The sequence below is a fragment of the Porites lutea genome, chromosome 6 (genome assembly GCF_958299795.1).
Source record: "Porites lutea chromosome 6, jaPorLute2.1, whole genome shotgun sequence".
In the NCBI taxonomy this organism is placed as follows: Eukaryota; Metazoa; Cnidaria; class Anthozoa; order Scleractinia; family Poritidae; genus Porites; species Porites lutea.
Genome location: NC_133206.1, coordinates 30607624 through 30616790, shown reverse-complemented (window position 1 = coordinate 30616790; position 9167 = coordinate 30607624). Strand labels below are relative to the sequence as shown.

General features: G+C 39.7%; 1 long non-coding RNA gene across 1 annotated transcript in view; it reads left to right on the top strand.

Moving 5' to 3' along the window:
- Positions 1-3409: 3409 nt before the first annotated feature.
- Positions 3410-9167, top strand: part of LOC140940237 (uncharacterized) — a 33985-nt gene continuing 28227 nt past the window's right edge. Inside the window, exon 1 of the long non-coding RNA XR_012166319.1 lies at positions 3410-3550. This is a non-coding gene — a long non-coding RNA (uncharacterized lncRNA). The remainder of the gene's footprint in view (positions 3551-9167) is intronic.

Genomic DNA, 9167 nt, shown 5'->3' with positions numbered 1-9167 from the left:
GTAAGACACGGTAGAATGCGAGCACGAGAAACGAGGGCACGCCCTAATCTCTCCTCCTTTTTTGCAATCAATTTGAGTAATTTTACTTTTTCGCGCGAAGCGCGCGTAGAGGAACACCATGGGTAAGAAAATTTTGTAACCTATGCATCCAAGAAATGTTGTTAGTCACATGGCCGTACGTCCGCCCGATTGCCCCACCACCCGTACGTCCGCACCAATGACATACCAATATAGAATAACTCAATCAACAGATATGGCAACCCAAATGCAACTCAAGGTTTTATTTGGAAGGAAATCACATGGCCGCCCGGACTTTTAGAGAGAGAGAGAGAAAAAAAAAAAAAAAAAACAAGGTCGGGTCTTTTTCGACGTTACTTTTGATATTTACACTCACGTGGATAACAGAGAAAGAGCTAGAGCGATTAAGTGAAAACAAAGGAGACGAATTTCGTTGGAAGAAAAACATGAAAATTTCATAGCGGCGCTGAGAAAATGAGAAATGCTAGCGGCCAGTAAGGAGCGGCCAGCAAGGTAAAAGTGAGCGGCACTGAAAAAATAAAAAGAAACATGAACACAGGAAACAATATCTTTGATGAGCACATCCGACAATTCCTCCATAAAAATAATGTTATCTAAGAAGTTTGACGTTTAAGTGGTACAAGACGGTATTGTAGTCGTGCAAAACAACGGCAAAGAAAGACAAAAAAGCGTGCTGCAAGTGCAAATTTGTTTTTGTCTTTGCTAATCAGATCTATTGATCTTGATGCCATTTAACATTGCCTTTCCCGTTTAAAATTACACGATATAATTTTGTTCTGTTTATAGGTATCATTAACCAGAGCTTCGCTTTTAGCCCTCGAGGGCTCTATAGTGTGTAACGGTGGGTGGAAAACAAAGTCAACCGGCAACTCTAAAGGGACCATAAAGCTGCGTTCGAATGGAGTTCACGGACGCAAGAAAATACGAAAGGTATGCTTAAAAGGAAATATTTAATGCCCTTTTCGCTCAATTTAAGGGAAAAAGAAAAATTCTTATACAACGTCTTATATTGTTGCCGTTTAAATAATTAATTAGCCAAGTAGGATGATGTCGCTCAAGGATCTCATAGTGAGCTTGATCTACCTGTGATTAGACTTAAGAATATCCTTAAATTTCGCCCATATTTGCCAGAAACTCTTTAAGCTAAGTGTCAAGCTATTTTTCTCGACTGATTTTAGCATTTACTGTGAAGAATGAAAAAATGATAAATAATAAATGTTCATATATAAATGTTTAAAATTTGGTAGCAACCAGTTTTAGATTTTTGGTAATTTTTTAGCAACTTCTTTTTTTTTCTTTTTATGCCATTATTTATTCCGTGTAATTTTTTTTCTTCTTTTTGTTTTACTTGCAATAAAAATAATAATAATAAAAATAAATAAATAAATAAATAAATAATAATAATAATAATAATACTATAATAAAAAACTTCTAAGCATTTTACGAGCACAACTCGGGACTGGCCAAACCGTTCTTATATGTGAAGAGAAGCCCTATCCGGTAGTGACTTCTGGCTACAGCATCTCTTTGATTAGAGATCTGGCAAGAGGAACCAGTCAGTTATATTTACGCGTTGCTTGGACCTCTGCATTCAAACAGTTTTTCCTCTCCGATATGGTTTTCGTGCCGGCGCAAGATACCGTAAAATTCCGAAAATAAGCCCTGGGGCTTATATTTTTCAAAGGCCCTTTTTAAGGGGCTTATTTTTGGAGGGGCTTTTAGCTTATATTCGGATGGGGCTTATCTACGGAGGGAAATTTGCGTTTCGAAATCTATTGGGCTAGCCTTATAGTTAGAAGTAAATTTACCGTTTTTGCTTTGTTTTACTTTGCATTTGAGGGCAATTTTCCAAGTGCAAGGGGGGGGGGGGGGGCGTGGGGAGGGAGGGAGGGGAGCTTCTATTTGGAGGGGCGATTTAACGGAGGGTCTTTTGCGTTACCGGCTTTGGGGGGCTTATATTTGGAGGGGCTTATACATGGAAGGGTTTATTTTCGGAATTTTACGGTAAATATTTGGGACTTAATTGATTCAAACGTCAATCTTTTGAATGGATTAGGCTCGGTGCATGAAAAGCTTGACGCGGGTGAACTGGGCCCTACTTCGTTTGGGGGATTAGATAGCAGCCATTCCTTGTAGTTGTCATTTCAATTCATTTTTTCTTTGCACGTTGCCCTACTAGAAAAACTGTTAATCAACATAGACCTTGCAAACGTATGCAAAATATTGAAGCCAAAAGATTTTCATCTGGATAGTCTTAGTCTATATGCCATGCGCGAATGCGCAGCTGTTTTCTCAGACCCAGAGCCTTTCGGCCTTGACTCGAAAACTGAAGAGCGGAACCATTCATAAGGAAGGCCGATTCCTCTGAGATATATTTTATAAAATTGTTCCCTGCGAGGGTTTTGTAAGGGAAAGGATGGAATCAACTGACTCACGTTCCTGTAAAGAGAAGTAGGTAAAAAGCCATTCTTTTAATCAGACGCACTAGGCGAATTATTTAGCTCTATGTTAAACCGAAACTTTCATTGGTTACTTATGAAATGGAAAATATTAAAATTTCGGTTTCATCATAATACTTCAATTATTTCCATCCAACTTTTTCCTTGCCGAGTAGTGATCCTTCTTCTAATTACGCTCAGATGAAAATGTTTCATTGTGTCATGATCACATGTGGACGCTAGGCCTATCGTCACAACGTTCCTTCTATTGCTTGGTTATTGTTAGCTAGTCGTTATTGGTAAAAAATTGCACTTTTACTATACTGGTCGAGATGTCGTCTTATATTGACACATGCATCAGTTTATTCACAGGGATAATGGGCTATTCAGTGCATGGAATGTTTAAATGGATTAGTTTGTGGAACAGACAAACTCGATAAAGAGGAGCCGAAACGTAACACAAATAACACGTGTCAAGGAAGAGACGTTATCAGGAACGTTATATATTTCACTTGCGTCACGCCATAGGGGATTGTGAACCCCTTTTACAGTGAGGTGGTGCCAATTAAGAGAATGGGAATATATTTTCGTTGTAACAGGGGTACGTTATTCTGGTCAGGATCCATGTTCACCAATTTTACCATAACTGCTCGGGAAATAACGTAATACGTTAACCGGGGTCCTCGTGTAGGGGTTCGCTATTATCACGATTTCATCGTATTCGCAGGGAAAAGAAATGCCTCGTTGGAGACATTGTGACGCAAAGATAACTTGGAAAGTTGTATGAGTCACCACCGCGGTTTAGAACTCGTGTTTGCTTGGTGTCCGTCTTTGTGTGATTGGACAAAGCCACCTGCATGCATCCTTCCTGCACGTTACTGAGAAATGCGCGTACGTGACGTCAGTTACGTTAGATATATTGTGTCACGTGGTAGATGAGTACGGAAACATTCAATACATAATGTAATTGAGAGAATTTACTGATGAAGCAACTTTGCGTTTGAAGCGGTAATGCCTAAGTCATAACAGTCATGTGATGCATTTGATTAGTCCAAGTACAATTCATAATTTGGGTAAGTGTGCTTTCCGTCGACTCTCTTTCAAAAAACGTTTTTAACCCAACTGCGCGTTATGCAGCAGTGAATGTCTGAGAATGAGCCCAATACTTAATGTACCTGTACTCATTTTCCTTTACACTCATTGTCCTTTACTTCTCTTCGAGGCGTTTTAACGCTGAGGGCAGTGAAATGGTGAAGCAGGGGCTTATTCATCTATGTTTTGCATCAAGGCTTTGAGAACCTTTGGTAGCAAACCTCTCCTGCTGAATAACCCTTCCTATGTCAATTAAACTCGTGGGCCTCTACTTTTTAAGTCTAACGTATTCTCTGTGTTTGGCCTAACTTGTACTAAGAAAGCTACTACCTTTTTCATCCTCTAAGGAACGGAGGGAAGGCCCCCGACTCATACCGACTGTCTTGTGTATTAGTTAGATGTGTCTTGTGAATTATTTAGGGATGCACGTCATGTTTTCTGAGTCTTCCATGCCAACTACACTTCACTCACTTCACGCCGTTGTGATCATTATATTTGTGGGAAGCGGAGAGACAGTGAGGTTTTCGTTTCTTTAAGATGCATACCTGACAAATTTAAGTTCTTCAAGAAGCAGCTGATTATTTATCAAAAAGGTTACATCACAGAATGTATTTTTACAAATTTAAAAAATATATATATTATTACTATTATTATATATCTGCCCTTTCACGTCGTTTAGTTCAGTGATTTCAAACAGTAGCTCTATTGTCAAATACTGCGGTAAAGTAAAATTGCAAATAATTTAGCAGTCTCGCCATGTGAAAGATCTAGAAAGCAGGTAGTCAATGCTAAATGTCAACTTAGCATAGTCGAATTCAGGGTTGGACTTAGTTACAATTGGGATGTGCCTATCTCCCTTATTAGAGTGCTACACATTCCCGCAAAACATTGGACTTCAGACATGCTTTCGATAATCTATATTTCCTTTTTCCGATTTGATTGTTATTCTGTTGGTTTACAGTGGCAGGAGTTAAGACTAGTTACAAGGTAGACTGCTTTACAAATACACATTCAGTGACACTTTTTAATCCATTGACTCCAGACCTGATGCTTAAACAGCCAATATACCAATTTCTGTTTTTGAAAGCAACAAAACGCCGAACTCAGTAGTTTCAATAACCCTTTATCGGCATCGCCCATGGGATGAATGCGGAAACTGTGGTTTATACTGAACAAATGATGCCTTTCAAAGGACACTGGGTCTGTTTTCAGAAGGTATTAGCAGTAAAATTCTTCTAATAACTCGGTAGCTATCGCTCAGTCAACCTTTCCGCGGGGGCGCAGTCACGCGATCACTACGACCTGACATCAATCTTCCTAATCAACTGACTGGATTTTTTTTTACAATCGAATTAAAAAGGTTAGAGACGATTATTCAAACAAGGATTGCACTATACAAATAAGTTTCTCCCAAAACCTCGTGAACTTCGTTTCTGCATTAGACACCGATCGAGTGTTGGACATTTTGATCAGGCGTAAATTACTGGCTCTTCAGTTTTCTAATTTAGATCATGGAGGACTGACTACTTGGTCGTAGGCAAAGACAATTGCTTTGCGCAGTATATTTTTGGTCGAATCAACGAAAATTTGGCGGGGGTAAATGTGAAATTAAATTTTTGACGGGAAATGAAGCGACAACGACATTTGTAGGGGTCTTGGTTGCCATGACATTTATATTTTAAAAGAGCAGTGATTTTTTGTGACCGTGCGCGATTTAATCTGCTTAAATCAAACAGTCCCTCGTTATCTGTGATTTTCTTATGAGCGACTCACGACGATGAAAATGATTCCTGTATGTCCGGGGATACAAATATATTAGGAACAGCCATCGCGAGTAGAATGATTACGATTTCAGGTGCATTTGCATGGTATATTTCAGATGAACTCAGGGAAGGCTTAACAATTTTTATTCCTCACGTCAAGGAATTTAAATGAAGTACGTTGAGCAATATTAAACCATGTCATTTATTGTAGCAATGACTAGATAAACTAAAAACATAATGAACTTAATGAACAGATGAAGTCACCGGCGCGGATAACGTTTTTTTTTAAAAACTTGCGCCTTCGAAAGAACGTACCGCTTACTGGTCAGTAAGTTATAATTATGTCACTGGGTTAATAACTCTTTTGCCCAATCAAAGGAGAGCGGGTAAGTCCCTCCATATAACATGTTCAGACTTGTCCAAAAGGTACATTTTCTAAAAGATTAATTTTTATCGCTTTCTTTGAGGTTTGGCGTTGTCTTAAGTCGCCCTCTTCGGAAAACGAAACCCTTATAAGCTCTTCTTAGAATGCTTTATATCCAGGAGATGTACATGTACTGAACGTTTTACTAACCTCTGTTGTTTTTGATTAATCGACACACCACTTACGCACTGAGGGAAGTGAATCTGTATTTTCATCTGTCTAGAGTAAACTGTTGCGTTTTAGCTTCACTTGGCTGTTTCCAGGTATAGGCGTCGAAGTTTAGGACTGTCACTTTGCACAGTTACGTCTCATCGGTGCGAATCCTAGTTTTCTCCATTTCAAGTATCATTTTTAAGGCCGGCAGCTGATAGTCACGCTGTTCCAAGTCAGGTCTCTGTCTAGTCTGAATACAAGATCCTCAGTTCTATAAGAAATCGTAAATAAAGACACTCTTGAATACCATAAATACAACAGGGAAAAAATCGCGAAGTCTCCAAAACTGACAACAAGACAGGAATTTGTGTATCATACCTGCACAAATTAACCTCAGCTGCCGGCGCGCGTCAGTCTGAAGAGATCATGTGTGAAATGAAGATCAGTACGTCATCGTTCGCTTTTGTACTAGCCTTTGACTATGACGCGCTTGCTCAGAGGCTATATATACTATGTGCGTATATATATTTGTACGCCATGCCTCGCTGGAGAAATCTATCTTCTTCAGTAACCATCTGACAATCTCTATTTCACTCTTTTAACCTAATGAACTCATTAGGAAAACTGTCTTTTCGACTAACTCCCCTAGAGTTGTCTGCTTGAACCGTACATAGCGTGTAAGTGGATGCACCTACGTACACGGTAATTTCAGTTCTAATCAGTGATTTTGCCTGAGGTTCTGTTCCTACCCTTAACAGCGTATATTTGCAGCGTATGATTGTCCTTGTTAAAAATGATTTACATTACATGATTTGAAACTTTGAAGTCGAAGCTGTTTAGAGGATTTCAGTATGTCTTTTGACCAGTCAACACTGAGTAACACACATGTAAAACAAGATAGTGTAGATGTCTACTCCTTGGCCCTAATTCTATGTCGAGCGCTCCATACGATCTTTTGAGCTTTTTCCATTTCTTGTTGAGTTCCGATAAAATTTTGATGAAGCGGAGCATCCATTGATAATTGGGTGTCACGCTTCAGCGAATTAATCAATACGTCAACGTCGGGCGTTTTCTCGCCTCTATTGCCCCTATTTAGAGTCCAGTTTTTACCTAATACAGCAACAACGAAATGTTCTAAAGGACCGTACCTTTCATTCAAATCTCTGCTGAGACTGGACTTTTAATTTGCTTGTAGTTTTTTCGGTTTCAGACCTGTCTATGCTGTTCCTCTCGCAGTGATGTCTCTCTCAGTTGGTCTGAGGCAATCTATGAGCTGAAATACTGGAAGTCATCTCTTTCAACTTGTTGTTGTCAAGTGTCTCAAGCTCATCACGAAGATTAAAACCATATTCTCAGTTCTTCTCTCTGCTGAAGGCATCACAGTGGTAATTTGATCAACAACTGTAGCTTTATTGTTGGAAAGAGGACTTATGCCCTACCTCAACTTCTATACAGTACTGAGAAGAATCTGTGCTGATTAGAAAGTTTCGCTTGTTGGATTATTCAAAATTTTCCAAATTCTTAAACGCTGTTAGAAGTTGGTTGCCTTAGCAGGTTACCAAAATTAAGTGTTCCATCCATTTTCCATTCCCTTTTATGTGCTTAGCTTCCCAACTTTCCTGCTGTTTAATGCGTTGCCGTTTTCACGGAAATACGCTCGCTTAGTAGCTGCACATCTACCCGCCTCAACAGTTTGACCTGTGTCGGCTACCTTAGCCCTAAACAGTGTCCTCAAGTAAAGTTTCTTGTTCTTCACAGGGTAAGCGAGTCCCTTCGATCCTTTGTCGTATGATACAAGGTAGGATCTTAAACCCTCTTGTTGGTATCGAGGGTGACAGTATTCTACAAGTGCGGACCACTCGAATGGGCAGACTCCGACCTTTTAATTCTAATTTAGTGAATCACCTTGATAGCGGGCCATCGCGTTCTAAAGTCGATATCATGATATCACACTATGAGATCACGATTTTATAAATCAGTGAGTGATCGAGTCTCTCATGTTCATGTCACTGAGTAACGTCAGTGAGTTCCTGTTTATACACCTCAGTGAGGGACGCCCAGGGGCCCCACTCACATATTTTAATGACGGGGGGGTCCGACAGAGGGTCATATTTTATACCCCAAAAAATCCCAACTTCAGAATTTGTCTACCCAAAAAAATCCCTACATTTTTTAGCATACCCAAAAAATCCCTCAGTGTTTTTGCATCAGCAAATTTTATTATTTATCTTCTGAAATAACTGAGTCAGCGACACATCTTTGTATGGGTTCATAAACCACTTTGGCAAGCTTGATGTTATGTTACTAAAATTTTTCAAGAGAACTTCTTCATACAACACAAATGGGATCACAACTGACTGGACCTCTTAGCTCTTGCTAGAACTCAACAGTATTGACTCCCGGTTTGAGTTTAGTTTACAAAATCAGTTTTCCTTGCCTTTATTTTTACATAGCAACGTGATCATTTGATAATAGATATATATCAGCGGGTAAACATCTAATTCATAAGATGTTACTTTGTATACAGTGTTTCCATTGTGGTCTTGATGACTGGCTTGAAAGGCCTTGAATTACGTGAACTATTGAACATTTCTCTCTGGATTAGATGCGCGTGGAGTGCCGGTAATTACTTTTCAAATAGATTACAATCTCAGAAATATCCCGTAATACCACACAAGCAGTAAATTGCGCTTATGTTATGGTTGGTTTTGAGCTGATGAAAAATACAATACCCAAAAAAATCCCTGTGTTGTTTTCGCGACCCAAAAAAATCCCGGCGTCTTTCATAGACCCAAAACAAATCCCTTTTGGCCAAAATGTCAGACCCAAAAAAATCCTTCGGACCCCCCCGTCATTAAAATATGTGAGTGGGGCCCCTGGGGAGGGACGCCGACTCTTGTTTCTTGCCAACGAGGGAATCATGTCTCCATCAATGAAGGAGTGACTCCAGTTACATGACAGTTTAGGTAGTCATTCCCGTTTCAAGTGAACTAAACGACTCTAGTTTCATGTGCCATGTTAGTGAGTAAGCCACTGTGTTCGTGAATGAATCTCTTCCTTTTGTATCAGTACTACGTGTATCCTGTCATGTTAGTGACAGCCTCGTCCCCCAGGGCTTTTCCCTCAAAAAATGGGTGGGGCGGTTCCCACCCCACCCATTTTTTGAGGGAAAAGCACTGGGGACGAGGTTGATGTTAGTGATTCAGTCATTTCTGTATTATAACTGAGTCTGTTATGTCAGTGCATGAGTAATCCTTT